The following is a 21,250-nucleotide window of genomic DNA, read 5'->3' on the forward strand; positions in this document are numbered from 1 at the left end:
GAGTCACGGAGAGAGTGGTCCCTCCGGAAAGCAGATAAGGGTGGGGAAGGAAAAATGTCTTTGGTGGTGGGGTCGGATTGCAGATGGCAGAAGTGTCGGAGGATGATGCATTGGATCCGGAGGTTGGTGGGGTGGTACGTGAGGACGAGGGGGATTCTTTTTTGGTTGTTATTGCGGGAATGGGGTGTGAGGGATGAGTTGCGGGAAATGTGGGAGACACGGTCGAGGGCGTTCTAGACCACTGAGGGGGGGACGTTGCGGTCCTTGAAAAACGAGGACATCTGAGATGTTCGGGAGTGGAATGCCTCATCCTGGGAGCAGATGCGGCGGAGGCGAAGGAATTGGGAATAGGGGATGGCATTTTTGCAGGAAGGTGGGTGGGAGGAGATGTATTCTAGGTAGCTATGGGAGTCGGTAGGCTTGAAATGGATATTGGTTTCCAGGTAGTTGCCAGAGATGGAAACAGAGAGGTCCAGGAAGGACAGAGAGGTATCAGAGATGGTCCAGGTGAACTTAAGGTTGGGGTGGAAGGTGTTGGTGAAGTGGATGAACTGTTCGAGCTCCTTGTGGGAGCACGAGGCGGTGCCGATACAGTCATCAATGTAACGAAGGAAGAGGTGGGGTTTAGGGCCAGTGTAGCTATGGAAGAGGGATTGTTCCATGTAACCTACAAAGAGGCAGGCATAGCTTGGGCCCATGCGGGTACCCATGGCCACCCCTTTTGTCTGTAGGAAGTGGGAGGAATTGAAAGAGAAGTTGTTGAGGGTGAGGACGAGTTCGGCTAAGCGGACGCGAGTGTCAGTGGAGGGGGACTGGTCGGCCTGCAGGACAGGAAGAAGCGGAGGGCCTTTAGGCCATCTGTATGGGGAATGCAAGTGTACAGGGACTAGACGTCCATGGTAAAGATGAGGTGTTGGGGACCAGGGAATCGGAAGTTTTGGAGGAGTCGGTGGTGTCACAGACGTAGGTGGAGAGTTTCTGGACCAAGGCGGAGAAAATGGAATCGAGATAGGTGGAGATAAGTTCGGTGGGGCAGGAGCAGGCGGAGTCAACGGGTCGACCAGGGCAGTCGGGTTTGTGGATTTTGGGAAGGAGATAGAAACGGGCGGTGCGGGGTTGGGGAACGATGAGGTTGGAGGCTGTGGGTGGGAGGTCACCTGAGGTGATGAGGTTGTGGATGGTCTGGGAGATGATGGTTTGGTGGTCGGGGGTGGGGTCATGATCGAGGGGGCGGTAGGAGGAGGTATCGGAGAGTTGGCTCTCCGAATGTTCGATGTTTTTTGGGCCACATTCCCTACCTCCTTAACCAAAAGGCAAAGGAAGGTGTGAGAGTTGGTCTTAACCCTGGTCCCTATCCAGCAAATGTGACTGGCAAAAGGGAAAACTGCAGACCTGAATGAACTGGCCCAGCTGTGATGCCATGCAGACCCTGCACTGGTGGAATGGCCACTTAAAAAAAGAATTTGAGGGTCTCACCAAAGCCTAACAAGTCCCATCCCAACTTAATCATCCACATTTTGGAGGGAAATGGGGAAATTCTGAGAAATTGACAGTTACTTCTCTGCGTATCCAAGCTCTTTCTAACTCGCTAAAATTTGTAACAGTGGAAAACATTCAACGTTACATTTTTAGATTTTATACATTATCAATTTATAACTTTTCCTCAACACTTGCTTCAAATTGCTTTTGAATATTTAACAATGAAGCATAAAATTGTCCTGTAATAAAGTCATTGTACATTGCTACCCAAAGGTGGTTGAAACAGTTGAATGCATACGCATTGTGTAGTAGATGTAAAATGAAAAGCAAACCTACCAGGCGGTAGGGCTGCTATCTCATTAGAACGAGAGAGATGACTGGTGGAGTTTTAACCTGAGGGTCACTATGCCTCAAACTCGGGGAGAGGTTGAGCAGGACAATCTTAGAATCCCAAAAGTGTAGAAACAGGCCATTTAGCCCATTGGATCCACACAGATCCTCAGAAGAACATCCCATTCAGAAACCACCCTCCTACCCTAATCCTGTAATCCTGCATTTCCCCGTGGCTAATCCAACGAGCCTGCACATCCCTGCACACAATGGGCAACTTAGCATGACCAACCCACCTAATCTACACATCTTTGGACTGTGGGAGAAAACCGGAGCACCTGGAGGAAACCCACGCAAACATGGGGAGAACGTGCAAACTCCACACAGTCACCAGAGGCTGGAATCGAACCCAGTGTGGGACAGCACAGCTAATCCTTCTTGGTAACTACAGGGGGAGGCAATGGCCTAATGGTATTAATGCAGGATTGTTAATCCAGAGACCCAGATAATGTTCTGGGGACCTGGGTTCGAATCATGGCAGATGGTGGAATTTGGAATTAAGAGTCTAATGATGACCACGAATCCATTGTCAATTGTTGGAAAAACCCATCTGGTTCACTAATGTCCTTTAGGGAAGGAAACTGCCATCCTTACCTGGTATGGCCTACATGTGACTCCAGACCCACAGCAATGTGGTTGACTCTTAACTGCCCTCTGGGCAATTAGGGATGGGCAATAAATGCTGCCTAGCCAGCGATGCCCTCATCCCATGAATGAATAAAAGGAGCTGATGTGGAAAATGACCAGGTGCTGTTGACATCTGGTTGGAATGTTCTGGCGTGGGGGGTGGGGGCGGTTGGTGCAGACTTGATGGGCCGAATTGCCTCTTTGTTTACTGTAGGAATGCTACGATTCTATGAATTAGCTAATTTTACTTGTACTGATTTGTGAGAAACCACACCTTGTTAAGAGCCTCTTCTCATTAGGACTCCTTCATGGAGGTTTGTCCATAAACCAAATAGGTCCTTAGACCTAGTCAAGGGAAGGAGTTGGTGGTAGCAAGCCACAGGCAGTATATCCCTCTGTTCTAATTATTGCATGATGGTGAACTCTCCAGCCTCGCAGCTCTAACCAAGCAGCAGTGCAGCATTCCTGCTGAGCAACTGATCCCACCCACCAGGTTAGCATTCTCACCGTATTTAATGCTGCGTCACGTACCTACCCTAACAATGGGTACCTCACCAGCAACCAACAATACTGGAAATTAAAAACCAATTGCGAACCTAAGCAGGGACAGTCCATGTGATTCGAATCAGTTCCCATTTGATGGCTCTACATTGTTGCAACAACACCTGTTTTATCCTGAGGTTGTGCAAATGAGGCTGAGGGGTGACCTTGTAGAAATTTATAAAATCATGAGGGCCATGCACAGGGTTAATAGTCAAAGCCTTTTCCTCGGGACGGGGGAGTCCAAAATTAGAGGGCATACCTTTAAGGTGAGAGGAGAAAGATATAAAAGGGACCAAAGGGGCAAATGGAATGAGCTGCCAGAGGAAGCCATGGAGGCTGGTACAATTACAACATTTAAAAGGCATCTGGATGGGTATATGAATAGGAAGGGTTTAGAGGGATATGGGCCGAATGCTGGCAAATGGGACTAGATTTATTTAGAATATCTGGTTGGTATGGACAAGTTGGACCAAAGGGTCTGTTTCTGCGTTGTACAGTTCTATGACTTGATCACAGCCGAAGGAACAAAAATAATTCTTTTAGTCTTAGCTCTGAGTGCACTGTCATAGCTGGAAGATGCTAAGTGCACTTTAACGAAGAAGAGCTCACTGTACTATTGATTGAACCAAATGGTATAAGATTTCAACACTTCCCTTTAAAACACAATTCAGAATTAATACCAAGTTAGGCAAATTGTATTTTCCCACATTTTGCGGTCAAATGTATACATTTTGGATTCTGCGGAAATTAATTTCCACTAATTCCTTTCTCAAAATGAGTGACTTGAAATTGAGATGCTGATTTTTCCAGTCAAGGCATTCTGTAGGTAAACGGACTTGACACAGAAAATGAGGAAAAGGCAGGAGATTGGCAGGAGATAGTAGAGCCTGGGCAGGCTTGATGGGCCAAATGGTCACCTCCTGTCTTTCTGTACAGTTATCAAATCTCCCTTTGTTCTGGCCAGAAGTAGCGAATTGATAATGTAGCTCAAAACAGCCCCAGCATTTGAACCATGGCTCATTCATATAACTGTTCATCTCGAAATCATTCACAACAAATATTTGAAGGATGTTTAGGAGCATGCCTGGTTAAATATCTCAAGAGAGAAAGTTTATCATTAGATGATTATTCACACAACCACTAAATGATGGGATGGGATGTTCATATTTGCAGCCAAACATGTGATTAGCCGTCTCTGTTAGAACGATTAGAACTAATAAAGTGTTTGAAAAAGTTGACCTGTTTCCTATCCCATCCCCATTCTCCACAATACTCATTAATCAGAACAATGAAACTATTAATGATCAGGTCTGGGTTATTACACAAACACCCCACTTTGCAAAGCCAGAACTTCCAATAGGAGAGAAAAGCCAAATCCCAAATAACCTGGAGACGTCCAATGTATAAGATAACACAGTGTGGATCTGGAGGAAGACAGCAGGCCAGGCAGCATCAGAAGAGCAGGAAAGTGATGTTTCGGGTCGGGACCCTGCTTCAGAAATGAGCATTTTTCGCATCTAATAAGTCTAGACAACTAAACTACACAATCTTTCCCTTATGGTAAAATGATGAGTTAAAAATAATTCGAGAATGTGTGCATTTTGTCAAGAATTTGTGTCAAGACGTGCCACCATTCGTTTCACCCAGCAATACAATGATGTACAGTGAATAAAACAGCAAACCATACTCATATTTCTTCTCAATTCTCTCTTGGTTAGCCTCAACAAGATTATTGAATTTAATTTTGACAGTTTGCCATGGTAAGATTTGAATGCCCAACCCAAGTTCCCAGCATAACGTCTTATTCACTAGTCTACTGTATCATGTATTGAAAGCAGATCTTTCATTTTGGAATTTTTCACACACTGATTACACCAGTGATAATATCTGGGTAAGTTCCACTTTGTGAATAAAACCAGGGCAATATACATTGTCAGGATACTTGTGAGATGCACCCCTGGTAAATCACTGTTCTCTTTGAGCTTTATCCTCAGCAATCAGATTCTCGAATATCAACTCAGTAAATAATCACTGTCGATAAAATAGAAAAATGATTTGGGAGCTTCTTAACTGTGCAAAAGATACAAAATTGTGCAGTCTAATTGATGGCTTTGTCAAAGAATGGTTTCATGAAAAGAACTGCCAAACTCCAACTTTTCAACTTAACTACAAGAAGTTAACAAGAGATCCTATCATGGCATATACAACATTAACTGTACAGGGAATTGGTCACAAGATAAGTTGATAAACTGAGGTTGGGAGGGAACAAAAACAGAAGTTGCTGGAAAAGCTCAGCAGGTCTGGCTACATCTTTGAAGACAAAAATCAGAGTTAATGTTTTGGGTCCGGTGTCTCTTCGTCAGATTGGGAGGGTATCACTCAGCGCGGACTTACAGCAACGACAGAACAGGACAATCCATTTTTAAACAGTAGAGGACAAGCTTGCAACAAATAGAAAAGTAGATTTTTACTTAGGCTTATTCACCTGCCTCAAATCCCAGAGAGAATCAACTGCAATTAACTATTCTCAACTGCAGCTCCAGACATGGAAGAGAATGCCGTAGCCCATTTAAACATAGCAAGATTCCACAGTCTTCAATAGAGGTGCACATAAATACAAGAGACAGGTGAGCTATGCCTTTTAGGTTGTAAGAGTCAGGTTGCTGGGGTGAACACAGATGAAAGCTCAGTGAAAGTATAGTTGAAATACAAACGGTCATCGTGGTGAGGAATGCCGACAGACAGAAAGGATGTCACTCCGATTCATGGCAATCCTGCAGAAATACGGAGACGAACTTGAAGAATTGAAACAGTTCTTATCAGAAGTGAGATCTGCTCGCTTTGATGAAGGTGGTTTCGGCTTATTATGGGGGTGGGATCAAATATAAAGGAGCAAAGAGTTTTCAGTGCACAAAAGGGTTCTAGAACAATGGGGAGAAAACACAAAGCTAGGTCAAAGAAATTAAAGTGCAGGAGAAGAACAGATCTCTTCCTTTCTGAAGATCAACAATCACCTGACGATTTTATCAGGTTTCAGTTCTTCAAATTTCAGATCTGGGATTTTGGTGAGGTCTCCTCCCCCTTACAACTACTGCAATGGTCAATCTCATCCTCCATCTTCTTCCGGTATCCTGACCAGCATCAACAGGACCATCTGCTTTCTTGCTCTTATACATCACAGCCAGGGATTTCAACTACTATTTGTCTCAGAATAAAGGGGCATCAATTTAAGACTGAGATAAAGGGAAATTTCTCCTGCCAGCAGATAATAAGCCATTTGGAATTCCTTGCTGCAGAGAGCTGTAGCGACAGAGTCATTGAGTATATTTAAGGCTGAGTTAGATAGATGCTTGATCAGTCCAGGGATCAAGGTTTATGGGGAAAGGGCAGGAAAACGGATGCGAAGAATGTCAGATCAGCCATGGTCGTACTGAAAGCAGGCTCGAGGGGCCAAATGGCCTACTCCTGTTCCTATTTCTCAATCCAATAATAGCCATTTCCCAATTACTTACCTCACGTTTACTGAACTGCTGGAGCTCTAATCACTCAGTTCTGCAGGCTCTCAGTCAAAAACCCGTGTCAACTTCTCAGATCAGGTTGAGTTTAACGTATCATCATGTGTACTGACGGCCTTATCCGACCATGAAATCAACTTATTGAATGGTATAGCAGGCTCAAGGGGCCAGCTGTCCCACTCATGACACCTACACACACTCTTCTACCTAATATCTTGCCCATTCTGGACTCTTTAAGCAGTGAATACAGCCCATCTGCTTAAACAGTGTCTCACTGCACCTTAATGCAAAAGGCCAGCCCCTCTGTGTTCCACCTGACATTCAGGCATGCCAGATAGGCAGACCCAGAGAACCAGGTGGGCAGTGCCACTGCACCAGGTGGGCAGACCCAGAGAACCAAGTGGGGAGAGCCACTGCACCAGGTGGGCAGACCCAGAGAACCAAGTGGGCAGTGCCACTGCACCAGGTGGGGAGAGCCACCGCACCAGGTGGGCAGACCCAGAGAACCAAGTGGGCAGAGCCACCGCACCAGGTGGGCAGAGCAAGAGAACCAGGTGGGCAGTGCCACCGCACCAGGTGGGCAGACCCAGAGAACCAGGTGGGCAGTGCCACCACACCAGGTGGGCAGACCCAGAGAACCAAGTGGGCAGTGCCACTGCACCAGGTGGGCAGACCCAGAGAACCAAGTGGGCAGTGCCACCGCACCAGGTGGGCAGACCTGGAGAACCAGGTGGGCAGTGCCACTGCACCAGGTGGGGAGAGCCAGAGAACCAAGTGGGCAGTGCCACCGCACCAGGTGGGCAGAGCCACCGCACCAGGTGGGCAGAGCAAGAGAACCAGGTGGGTAGTGCCACCGCACCAGGTTGGCAGACCTAGAGAACCAGGTGGGCAGTGCCACTGCACCAGGTTGGGAGAGCCAGAGAACCAGGTGGGCAGACTCAAGACACCAGGCAGGCAGAGCCTGTATTTCATAAATGTCCATGGTAATGCAAGAGTTAAACAGAACAGGACAGCAGAACTGTCAGCATTTCCAGCCCCCGAGGGAAACAAGTCAATTTTTATTTTATTATTAAGGAAACGAGAACGATGTACAGAACCCAATGTTCTTTTGACACAGCCTTATCTTTAAATTATCCTATCCATCATCAGACTCTGACAGTTTCACCATCAACACTTGGAAAATAAAGATACAAGAACCAAGTCCTTGTAACGGCTGAATTTTAACAAGGACAGGCTCCATTTTACACAAAATTTGGAGCAGGCACTTTAGTGATCTTGTTCCATGTCAACCTTCTTCTGCATCTGAATCTGACCCTAATGTAATCTTCTAAATCTTTATAGATCAAAGAAATTCAAGCAACGATAGAAATTACGAACCAACCTCACCAACATTCTGGTGTGAAAGATGGCTATGAGTTCCAGGGGAAAGCTTGCAATAAAAAGATGAGTCTCTGGGTTGGACCTTGATAGCACTATCACTGGGTTGGGATGGAGCTATGTTGAATCTTCTCTAAACATCCATAAAACATGCAATTAATATCACGTGACTTACAGGGAAGCTGTCGGCATGCATTCTAAGTTGTGGGGTTGATTTGGTGACCTGGAACACAGCAACCAGCGAATTAGAAAGTCCCACTGGTATGAGATCACTTTGCTATGTGCATGCACATGGTCACATCACAATCTTAAAGGGAATGCTCAGCGCAAATAGAAAAAGGGGCCACTTAAAATGGGGCTAAATGAAAATAGCCCAGTCAGATGCCAGAGAACCCGCACAGACACGAGCAGGCCATTCAGCTCAAATCAGCTATGCTGGGATCACACCTCACTCAAGCTTGGCACGGTGGCTCAGCGGTTAGCACTGCTGCCTCACAGCACCAGGGACTTGGGTTCGATCCCAGCCACGGGTGCCAGCCTGTGTGGAGTTTGCACATTCTCCCCTGCATCTGCGTGGTTTCCTCCAGGTGCTCCGGTTTCCTCCCACAGTCCAAAGATATGCAGGTTAGGGTGGAAGGGCTGTGCTAAATTGGCCATAGTGTTCAGGGATGTGCAGGCTAAGTGGATAAACTATTGGAAATCCAGAGTTACAGGGATAGGGGAGAGGGGTGGGTCTGGTTGGGTGTTCTTCAGAGGGTCATTGTGGACTTGATGGGCTGAATGGCCTGCTTCCTCACTGTAGGGATTCTATGATTTCAATGAAGCTTCCTTCCACCCTACTTCATGAATCTTCTTTTCTCCGTTCTGTCTAATGAGTTTCCCTCAAGTATGTAGAGACTAAGAGATCAAATCTCTCTCCCCAAATCTTCAAGTACCACCTGCTCTGTATGATGCAGACATGCCTGTCTTACCAGCAATCTCCAAATCCATCAAATCGGATTTGAAACAAGTCACCCTCAATCCCAAGGGACTGCCGAAGAGGTGGGTGAAAGGGAGAAGAGTACTTAAAAAGAAAATAAAAATCAGCAGTATAGTGGTGCTGAAATGACCGTGCAGCATTTAAAGACTGAGTCTTATTGATGAGCACGTCTCAAACATAGAAAATTATACTTCCAGGAGCGTAAGGGAACAAAGCAATAAAAATGCCATGCAAGATGTGCAGCAATAGTTCTAACCACAATGTATTGTTTTACTACAAAGGCTTTGAAATGTTTTATAATGTTTCCTTTGAAGCAACATAATCTCTTTTGTGATTTTCTGAGGGGCTCCCACAGGGATCCTGTAACTGGAGACACAGTAAAAAAGTTTTTCCATCTGAGCATTTGGTTTCACCTGGTGTGTATCAGTGCAATTCTGTATTTTGTTAATGAGATTTTGGGATCATAGTCCCAGAGTGGGCAGTTCAACAGGACATTTCCTAGATACGTCGCACATGACAACAACACTGGTATAATGCTTTCTTGCCATTTGTACACTGATGAGCCACCTTTAAAACTTCAAAACTATCTCCCTGTAATGCAGTACACAACTATATTTCACTCATTTCAAGTCTCTAGCAATTAAAACAACGATGCATGTGTGTACGGTTTGTGTGCGTGTGTCTATGTACATAAAAAAGCAATATAGGCAAATGCATTCACAGTAAACGTAGTGCCTTTGAACAGTTCAGCGTATTAAAAATTCTATACAAATACAAAACACAACTCACCTCACATACATGAATGGGTCAGAGCAGGGGACTAATGAGATAATTTCTTTGAAGACCTAAAACAGGCAAGGGCCAACTGGCTTCTTATTATGCTGCAAGATTCTATAATTGTAGTTCAGAACCTTGAAAGAGGACTGAGCACAACGAGTGCCCTGCTTCTACTCAATTTGTTGCTCTCGTCTCCCTTGCTCTTGTGAAGCCACTGACCTAAGGCTGGGGGATTGGTCTCCTGGACAAGTTCCTTAGTGAAGTGGCCGGTTGAGATGATGGGTTGGTCAATTTCTGTTTCCAACACAAGAGATCATCACCTCCTCCCTTAATCAGAGCGCAGGCCTCCAGAGAAACCATTCCCCCCACCTTCTCACTGCTTTCGAAGAGGTGCACATTCACAGGTACAGGGGTCAGGTAGCTCAAATGGCTGGATGGCTGGTTTGCGATTCAGAGTGATGCCAACAGCACAGATTCAATTGCTGCACCAGCTAAAGTCACCACAAACGTCCCACCTTAACAACCTCTCTCCTCGCCTGAGGCGGTGACCTTCAGGTTAAACCATCACCAGTTATCTCCCCAATGAGACAGCAGCCCTCACAGAGTTAGGAAGACCTCTGTTTTCTTTCTAGGTTCTGAACTACAATCGTAGAATCTTGCAGCACAACAGGAAGCCAGTTTTATCACTTCATTTCATTTCAATACCTTTCAGTATCGATGACTTGCATCATATCGAGGGGAATCCATTTGATCTTTCTGATCAAGGTTTTATATAAAATATACAGCTCCAGGGTAAAACCAGTAGTGGGAATGCAAAAGGTATTCCACATTGTTTGGAGGGACAACAACAAATAGGGGATGCAGTTGAGAATTCAGACATGGAGGTAGGAAAGGAGCAAGATGACTAAGTAGAATCAGATAGCAACAGAGCAATCCACTAGTTCAAATTGGATAACATTTGCATCAAGTCCCTGGGATCGATTCTAATTCCCAGCTCATAAATTAGATTAGCTCATCTACACGAAACTAACCTGACAAATACTTTTAAGTGGTAATACTGTACATGCACCTAGAAATTACATCAAGATTAATTAAAAACACTAAGCTGAGCTTCGATACTGTTTATTAAATATTACTTGACTAACAGTTCCATACCTCAGCAGTTAACTAAACGTTCTAATGAATTCCTCTTTCTCATCATAACGCACTAAGCACTGTCAAATAATTTACAAAATTTTATTAACTGATCTTAAAGCTTTTCAGACATTATCCACTGTAGCAAATTTCGCTTTTAATTTGTCACAATTAATTAAAGTTCACCTTGTGGGCCATGTTGGTGGGTTCTGAACAGGAACATGTTGTAGACGGTCTGTTCATACAGCCTACACCCCCACCCAGAAAATAATGATCAAACTACCCTGACCTAATTACCTAAAGCCAGCAACAATTCTTCAAATGGATAACCAGATGTGGTGCTCCCAGCCTGGGATACACTTAATCCCAGTCAGCCAGAAACCTGACTCCCCTACAGCCACCAGTTTGAAGTCGGAACAGGACGAGGCCATTCAGTGTTGTAACCTGTCATTTAATTAGATCACGGTTAACACTGTCGACACTTTATCAATGTATAATTCCAAACTCATTCCGGGCAAAACAAAATCGTCTGTCACCTCAACATCACTGGGACAAAAGAAGAAGAAATGAGAAACTTCAGCTGCTTTTAAGAATTCCATTTTTAAGCTTTCCATTCCCAAACTGCTGAATAAAATCATCAAGGAAATAGATAAGGTGAATGGCAGCTGTCTTTTCCTTAGGATGGGGGATTTCAAAACTCGGGGGCATAATTTTAAGGTGAGAGGAGAAAGATTTAAAAAAGACATGAGGGTCAATTTTTTTTTAACACAGAGTCTGGCTTGTGTGTGGAATGAACTTCCAGAGGAAGTGGTAGATGTGGGTACAGTTATGCTTAGAAGACATTTGAATAAGTTCGTGAATAAGAAAAGTTTGGAGGGATATGGGCCAAGCACAGGCAGGTAGGACTAGTTTGGTTTGGGGTTATGGTCAGCATGGACTGGTTGGACCGAAGGGTCTGTTTCCTTGCTCTACAAGACTTGCCCTAGACAACCGGGTCTAGATTCAAACTGAGAGGACTTTGGAAGCTGGTTTTATCATCAAAGGACGGTACAGGGAGGATTAAATGAACAAGAAAGGACAGAGAGTAACTTCCTTCCCAAAGAAACTTGCATACAGAATTGCCTATCCTGCTGTTTACGTTCTGCTGGTGCATTCCTGTCCATGTGAGATGCCTGGTGTAAGGAATAGGATCAACTCTAGTTGGGACATACTCCTGGAAATTTTGTCCCAGGAGCCCATCACCAACTCTGTACCTTCATCATTGCTTGCTCAACGTGTTTATCCTCACGGTGCCCCACAGTCACACTTCAATCTGAAAGTTACCAGACCACAGTTATCCAGTTACAGGATGTGTGACTCTCAGTCAAAGCAGCCTTTCTCCCCAGCTTCCAACTCCTTTGTAAGGAATAAACAAAAATGCTCAGCAGGAACAAGGCAGTGCCCTGGAGGCTCATCATTCCTGGAGACTTCTGGAATGAACGATTCTTGGATAATCAATAAGCCGGGGGGGGGAAGGGTAAAACCCTTCCGCTCCTTCTGCAATGGAGCTGGGGTGGGATCGTCTCAGGTTTCCAACCTGTACACCCACTGTACACCCATTTGGGATGAAGGACAATTCCGGAAATGACCGGATGTCTTTAATGCAGATTCCATCAAATCAAAAAGCACTGAGAAAGGGGTGAGTGGAACCTTGCAAACATTGTGACAAAGCCTCTGCCTCCCATAGGTGTTTGAAAAGAATCCGCAAGTTTAATATCAAAAGTGATGTCAACTCTGAGGACCATGGCTAATGGCGCAACTAGAGGCGATGGCCATTTTTAATGTGGGCGGTCCGAAAGTAAAGTAAAAGATTTCAGTTAAATAGCACTTTATTGATCCTTTCAGCAGTGCTAAGTGTTTCACATGCAGTCACTGCTGCTACCCAGGCATGTAAGAGCTTAAAGCATTTACTCAAAATTAATGCTTCCAGAATCTGAAACCACTGGTGCCTGAATAGGATGGGTGTGTGGAATGGAATGTTAAAACCACTCTCACCCACAGATACAACAGAGGAAAATGCCCTCTCTTTTATAATCTACCTTTAATGAATTCCAGCAGCCCTGCCGAGTACAATATTGCTCCCAAGGCGGTATCAGGACGACACATCTGATGACAACATTCTGCAATAACGTTCATGTTTTCCTCAAACTCACCACTGAGACAGACAATTTATAAAGCTGCATGTTCCCTGCTGTGGGGCTTTGCGTGGCTAGCTCATGAAGGTCAATGCAACCTTCTTTATAGCACAGGACATCATCTGCAGTCAGAACATTGCAGGCAATGCAGCAGTTAACTGTGCGCCAGTTTATGGTACCACATATGTTATGGGCTGCATATGATGGGTACAGAACGCATGTGGCACAAAATCCAAACCCTGTGGCACCCGAAACAGAACTTGACTTCCAACCATGGCATTGTTAATAATTAAACGTAAAATAGACCACTCAGTGTCACCAACATGGAATACCCATCACAATCTTTTACTCCCATTGGAGAAGCCATTTAACGTTTGAACCTCGCAACACGACCAATGTCATCCTTACATCCTTCCAGCTGCTGAATGCCCACTGTGTAAAGGTTTACTTTCTCACATCCATCCTATGTTTGTTCTTCCCACTCTGCCCTGCCACTTGCTGTTCACATTGGTCAGCTACACATGACCATTTTTTATTACTCCTGTCATGACTTGGAAAATGAACTTCCTTCTCAATTCAGATGTTTGTCGGTTATTTAGAGAGTCGGTATGGACTCGATGGGCCGAATGGCCTGCTTCCACACTATAGGGATTCTATGACTTCACCGGGGAGTTCCTTGCATGGGAAGAGGTGACAGAAGTCGTACAGAACGTAGGAACTGTGTGGGTTGGAAATTTTGAGAGACATGCCATTTATCATCCTCTCATCACTCACATAACATTTCCAACACTATTTTCAAAGGGGCAAACCAGGAGATTAAGCTCCCCTGATAACAGCCTAGTGATTCAAACTAGGCAATTCTTTGGACACTAACTCTTGCAGAGTGAAGTCTTTGAGTTCTTTGGAAAGTCATTTCTATAACCATTTGAAAAATCAATGTTAAGAAAAGTCATTCGATCTAGTAGGAGAGTGTTTGTATACTTGATTTTTAAAAAAAATTATTCATTTATGGGATGGGGTCTGTTGCCTAATTAAATGTTGTGGAGAAGATAATAGTTGCTTTATTGACCTGCTGCTGTTGTTAGTGTGTGGGACACAAACATTGCCATAAGGCATGCAGTTCCAGGATTTGATCCAGTGTCGGTGAAGAAACAGTGATAAATCGTCCAAGTCAGGATATATAAATTGTACATTTTGGGGAGTCCAAAATTAAAAGGCAGTAAATGTAGGGGAGATTGTGGCGTAATGATACTGTCACTGGAGCAGCATTCAAGAATCAAGCTAATGCTTCTGTTAATTGGAGTAGCTGAAGGCACAGACACCATTGGTGATGCAAAGCAAGTCCAGCTACGATTGGAGTTAATCACTGGGAGGGGAGCAGAATCACACAAACCCTGCAGCATGGAAGCAGGCCATTCAGCAGTTTGACCCTCCAAATAACATTCCAGCCATACCAGCCCCCTACCTTATTGCTGTAACCCTGCTAATCCGCCTAGCCTACAAATCCCTGAACACTATGCGGCAATTTAGCATGGCCAATCCACCTAGCCTGCACACCTTTGGACTGTGGGAGGAAACCGGAGCACCCGGAGGAAACCCACGCAGACACAGGGAGAATGTGCGAATGTTACACGGACAGTTACCAACGGATGGAATCGAACCCAGGCCCCTGGCACAGTGAGGCAGCAGTGCTAACCACTGAGCCACCATGCTGCTAATTAGGCCCTGGATATTAGAGAATCAAGTTTGTATCGTGCGCTTGATCAGTTTTAGCTGCATCTGCGAAGGTTAAGATATTTCACCAGTCCTAGATCACGCTCTCTACATTACCTGTGCGCACGCGCGCGCACACACACGCATGTTCATTTCAGTTGTGACACAAGAGAGGAATCTCAAGGGTTAATAAAAGTGTTATAAACAGAGCGCAAATGAATGTCATATGAGCATTACACCTTACCACTGTCTGGAAATGTGATATCATTCTCCTTGACAGCGCTTAGTAATAGCTGAACCTGTCAAAAAACATTCCCGTCTTAAAAAGGCGGCTGTCTATAGTGAAGCTGCAAGTTAAGACCAGAACAGAGACATTTGGGCAATTACCCCATACAACATGCCTGGGAACATTCCACTGTAAATGACTGGGGACTGATTTTATGCATTGTAACTACCTTTCTGTATTTAGATGCATATTTGCAATGCCAAGGCTACGGGTCAAGTGTTGGAAAATTGGATTAGAACAGTTAGGCACTTGTCTTTGACTGGCGCAGCTTCGATGGGCTGAAGGTTCTTTTGTAAAGTTTTGGCAAAGATCTGAAGCTCGGGTTGAGGGTGAGGTTGTTGACTTGCTCGCCGAGCTGGCTTGTTCTCGTTCAGACGTTTCGTCACCATGCTAGGTGACACCATCAGTGGAGCCTCCGATGAAGCGATATTATTCCACTCTGCTTGGAATTTATACTGTCCAGTTCATTATGGTGAGTAGTGTCATTTCCGGTTTTGATCTGTATGGGTTTGAGTATGGGATCCAATTCTCCACCCACACTTCAATCAACAAACACATAGAATTGGACTCCATATACAAACCCATTGAGATCAAAACTGGAAATGACACTCCTCACCATAACGGACCAAACAGTATAAATTCCAAGCAGAGTAGAATAACATCGCTTCATCAGAGGCTCCACTGATGATGTCATCCAGCATGGTGACAAAACGTCTGAACAAAAACAAGCCAGCTTGGCGAGCAAATCAACAACCTGAAGCTTCTTTTTTCTGTGCTATAGACCTCTAGGACAATGACTGTACTAAAATGTATTCTTGCTGGAGAAATAGTCCTGCTTTTACTGGTAGACTTTTCTGTAGGTTTTGGTCTCAAGTGTTTTTTGTTGACGGTTGGTTGACCCTGATTAAATAATCTCTTCATGCGCTGTGCTGCTTGAGACGACAGTATGTCATTTGCTGAGCCAACAGACTCCCCTAACAGCACAACCTACCATCGACACTACACAGAGTCCAATACTGCCTTGTCCATTGCTGTCAATTGTCATTCCACCACAAAGGAACATACATTAAATAGCAGCTCCAATCATCCTCTACCTCAGATCAAAATGGGGGGATGGCAAGGGGGAGAACTGGGCACAGAAGGAAGATTGGGATGGTGCTGGGGAGTGAGGGACCCAGAGAGAAAGAGCAAGAGAGAGAGAGAGAGAGAGAGAGAGAGAGAGAGAGAGAGAAAAAGAGAGAGAGAGAAAAAGAGAGAAGAGAGAGAGGGAGAGAAAAAAAGGAGACAGACACAGAAAAAAAGGAGACAGACACAGAGAGAGAGAGTGAGAAAGAGAGAGAGAGAGCGAGAAAGAGAGAAAGAAACAAAGAGAGAGAGAAAGAAAGAGAGAGAGAGAGAAATAAAGAAAGAGAGAGAGACACACACACACAGAGACAGAGACGGAAGAGCAAATAAGGTACTGTACGAAAGGACAAAAGGTTAAGACTCCCCTTGGTAAGGATGAAAGTGGTCCTAAAGGCTTTACAACACACAAATAGTTAAGACATTGCCATCTACTTAATGGCATATGATAATTTTTTTTTCAGGACTCTCTCGTGGCAGTGGTAGCATCCCAACCCCTGAACCAGGAGTCCTGGGTTGAAGCCCCACCGGCTCTCGAGGTGTGTAATAACATCCCTGAATGGGTTGATTAGAAAAATAGGTGAAAAATAAAATGAACTCTTTTCATTCTGCCATGCTGACTACTTTTGTTTCAAATCCGTGGCAGTGTCAATTTTACGCAGGGCAGCTGGTTTCTGAATGCAGGTCAGTGTTCTTTTTGCTCCTTGCTATGCTTGGAGATATTGCTCTGAGAAAGTTCAGCCACCTGAAAAGAGAACTGATGGAAGAGCTCCACCATATTGCAGGGAAGGGGATTTGCGCAGAATCTGCAACTTGAAGCCCATTGCCCGAGGTACCGGCTATTGGCAAATGTCACGAGGGAGATGGTGTGATAAATCAGAGTCGCTTGCAGGCAGTCTGACTGATCACCTTTCAAAACTATGAGGTTTTTCCCTTCAATTTAAAATGAGTTAAGGTACAAAACAAAAGTTCTTTCATTAATCAGGGCACTTCTAATGGTTCAAAAAGTTGACAGTTTGGACAGCTCAGTCCCATACTCAAATGATGGCCACATCCACACACACACCCAGAATGATTCCTAAATACGTCACCGGTCTTGGGAAACCAGGAGTTGCCCTTTGGGAAAAAGATTTAAAAGGGACTCGAGGAGCAACTATTTCCACACAGAGGGTGGTTCGCTGTGTGGATTGCCAGAGGAAGCAGTAGATGCAGATACAGTTACAATATTTAAAAGACATTTGGATAAGGACGTGAATAGGAAAGGTTGATAATGATTGGGAAAGTGGGCCAAATGCAGGCAAATGGGACTAGCTTAGTTCGAGAAACCTGATCAGCATGGTCAAATTGGAACGAAGAGTGTGTTTCTGTACTGAATCATCTGACATTCGGGAATTCAGATATCTTTCCCAGCTCTCTCGGCCACTTCACCTCATTTCGTCGGTGTACCTCTCAATGTGATACCCAGTCTGACCAGGAGTGATAACAACATGTGCAAGCATGAATAAACTGTACGTTTTCTAAAAAGAATTGCTATTGCTTTCTGTTTTAAAGAAAAGCACTAGTTGCAGATATAGTTAGCCAAACGTGAGTAATTGTTCAGATGTTCAATGGATAGGTTTGTTTTGTCCTGGTACTTGAAGAGATGGTTGAATCTTTAATTCATCGCTTAACTTTCGATTAGAAAGAAGCTCTTTAGAAAAACAATAAGGTGACTAGCTTTGTAATCACAGCAACCGCCCTGCTTTTAAGGCCGTTAGGAAAGTGATCACTGAATCATCTGCAATTCAGACCATGTGGAACCATGTCTGGTGCCATGCATGAACTGACAGCAGGACACAGCAGCAACAAGTACCACCTGAGTCCCTGCCTCCCCATCACATCACTTCACACTCTCAACACAGAACACTTGGCAGCATTCTTCACTCCCCCAACAACTTACATTTGCATAGCACCTTTAAAGTATCAGAAAACACAAAGACAATGCACAGAGGGATTACCATTTAAAATATGACGCCGTGAAGGGAAGTACATGGCCAGGTGCACGAAGGTTTGGTCAAAGATGCTGGTGTTTAAGAACATACCGAGAGACAGAGACAGAGAGAGAGTGACAATGGCAGTGACGGACCAAGAGACAGTCACAGTGACAGACAGTGAGACAGAAATAGAGACACTGTGTTAGAGAAAGCAACAGACAGCAACAGAGTGGGTGATGGACAGAAAAGAAACACAAAGACAGCGAGAGACAGAGATATAGGGAGTGAGCGACGGACAGAGAAGAGACACAGAGTGCGACAGACAGAGGCAGAGACCATGGACAGAGAAAGTGAGAGCAACAGAGAGAGAGAGAGAAAGTATGCAAGAGAAAGGACAGAGAAAGTGAGAGCAGAAATAGAGAGAGAGAGAAAGAAAAGAAAGAATGTGTGCTAGGGAACAATGCCACAGAGAAGTACAGACACAAAGAGCGAGAGAGATGCAGGGCTGGAGAAAAACAGAGACACACAGACTGCCTCCACCTTCCCCTGTGTGCACACACACATTGTGAGGCAGAGGGGTTTAGAGAGGATGTTCCAGAAATTAGCTGAATGCTCAGACACCAACTGTTAACAAGCTGATGCCCATTTGCCAAAGACTTGCAGAGATTTGCAAGGATTTCATTACAAATCTAGAAATTAGCACAAACATCATCTTTCCCTTCTGGATCCTTTTCCAGTGCAGGGGCCATCTCCACTTCGGGAAAAGAACCCAGATTTTTTTTTTTTAAACAATTCAACGCAGAAGAATTATTTACTCCTCTGGTTCGTTTGCAGATTCCCTTAAACCTGAGCTCTCTTACCAGCCCTCCTGCCAGGGGTTGGGTGGGTAAGGGTACAGATTTGCCTCATTTACTCGGTCAGAACCTTCCCACATTTTGTCGGCCTTCACACTGAGTTATGCAGGAAACAAGAAGGAAAGCTGGTTGGTCACAAGTGAGCAAAACAATGCACGTAGTGGGTCACTCAGATGCGAGGGAAAGTAATGGACAAACAGAAGCATGGACAGACACACAATGTGGGAATAAGCAATGGTCAAACAGCAGAGGTGCTGTGTTAACACGAGGGCCTGCCTATAATCATTCAGCGAAGGCAATAATGTTAGCTGGAAGAAAGCAAAGAACAGCAGCATTGTTGGGACTGAGCCACCGAATCAAAGAATTCCCGATGGCAAATGTGTGGCCCGTAAATTCTAACTCAACCAGGCACACTTTTCAGTAAAAAGTTCAACAATCTCTCTCTCTCTCTACTTTAGCAGCTCAAACGTTTTATTAACCTCTCACCAAAAGGCAAGTTGCAAGTTGTTGGATCATAAAGCAGCACATCAAAGGAGGAGGGCATTTATTGGTTTGGATCTCTGCCAAACAACAAGACCACAAGGGCAGCACGGTGGCTCAGTGGTTAGCAATGCTGCCTCACAGCGCCAGGGGCCTGGGTTCAATTCCACCCTCGGGCAACTGTCTGTGTGGAGTTTGCACATTCTCCCCGTGTCTGCGTGGGTTTCCTCCGGGTGCTCCGGTTTCCTCCCACAGTCCAAAGATGTGCAGGTGAGGGTGGTGTGGCCGTGCTAAATTGCTCATAGTGTTCAGGGATGTGCAGGCTAGGTGGGTTAGCCATGGGAAATGCAGGGTTACAACGGTGGGGTGGGTCTGGATGGGATGTTTTTTGGAGGGTCTGGTTGGGTTGAATGGCCTGCTTCCACACTGTCGGGATTCTATGACACATCTGGATTTTGAGGTGATTCACATACTAGTGTTTAGAACAGGGGGTGCAGACAGCCTCTTAGAACCCTTGGCCCTAACTACTGGGATTCGATTGGGACCCCGTTGGCCCTGCTTCACCACCACCTCAGCAAGGGTAATGAGCAATGAGTAATAAATGCTGGCCCTGCCCATAAACACAGGAACAAATTTTAAAAGTCTGTTCCTCAACACATCTTAGCTTTGCACCATTTAAAAAATACTATTGATTCGTCTCTCCCATATCCAGGACGCACCCTCAAGCAACCTCGAACCTTCAATGAGAGCAATAGAATTTAAACATACTGTCCAGTTTTATGACAGTATTAGCACATTTGCTTTCTCCGTAGAGAGCTCTTCAATTCTTGATCCAACTTAACTTTAAACAGGTGCAAACAGTAAGGACTACAGATGCTGAATGCTAGAGTCAATAAATGTTGAGCTGGAAAAGCACAGCAGGTCAGACAGCATCCATGGAGCAGGAAAGCCAACGTTTCAGTCCTGACAAAGGGTTTCGGCCCTAAACACTGACTTTCCTGCTCCTCAGATGCTGTCTGACCTGCTGTGCTTTTCCAGCTCCGCATTTATTGACTCTCAACTTTAAACAGTTCCATTGTGTTCTAAACAAATCTCCCACTGCAGGGCTATCCGGGTGATTGGAAAAGGTTGACCCAGAGCCTGTAAAGCCAATGGAAAGCAAAGTTGTGGAACCGAGGATGGAAGACAGAGGCTGGTGCTAATACAACTGTTAAAATATATCACTGGCTTCCTGACCCTGGCCCTAACAAATAAATTTGCTTGCATGCCGAGCTGTGATGGAGCACCTGTTGTAAAACCACACGCCTCTCCACGCAGCAATGAAATAAGGTCTTTGTCCTCCCAGCAGTGAATCACAATCCAGTGCATTTCTACAATACATGGCAAGAAACGACTGTCAGCACCTTTAATAAATTAGCATAACATCAGCAGGTTTGATATAAATGTTTAATTCAGGTTAGAGGCTCGGAATTCTGCAGCGAATAACTCAACTCCTGACTCCCCAAGACCTCACCAACTACAAGGCACAAGTCAGGAGTGTGGTGGAATACTCCCCACTTGCCTGGATGGGTGCAGCTCCAACAACAGTTAAGAAGCTTGACACTGTCCAGGACAAAGCTGCCCGCTTGATTGGTACTACATCCACAAGCATCCACTCCCTCCACCACCAACACACAGTACCAGCAGTGTGTACTAGCTACAAGATGCACTGCAGAAATTCACCAAAGATCCTCAGACAGCACCTTCCGAATCTATCAGAGATAGTAGGAACTGCCGATGCTGGAGTCTGAGATAACAAGGTGTAGAGCTGGATGAACACAGCAGGCC

The 21,250-nt window shown here is 45.0% G+C and overlaps 1 protein-coding gene and 1 non-coding gene across 2 annotated transcripts in view; both read left to right on the top strand.

The window, feature by feature from the left end:
• ndst2a (N-deacetylase/N-sulfotransferase (heparan glucosaminyl) 2a) overlaps nt 1–21,250 on the top strand; it is a 450,479-nt gene that overhangs the window by 96,009 nt on the left and 333,220 nt on the right. The gene's annotated exons all lie outside the window — the stretch shown is intronic.
• LOC125486887 lies at nt 16,451–16,577 on the top strand. The gene has a single exon (XR_007265505.1). It is a non-coding gene; the product is annotated as a U6atac minor spliceosomal RNA (small nuclear RNA).

Source organism: Rhincodon typus, chromosome 34 (genome assembly GCF_021869965.1).
Source record: "Rhincodon typus isolate 14 chromosome 34, sRhiTyp1.1, whole genome shotgun sequence".
In the NCBI taxonomy this organism is placed as follows: domain Eukaryota; kingdom Metazoa; phylum Chordata; class Chondrichthyes; order Orectolobiformes; family Rhincodontidae; genus Rhincodon; species Rhincodon typus.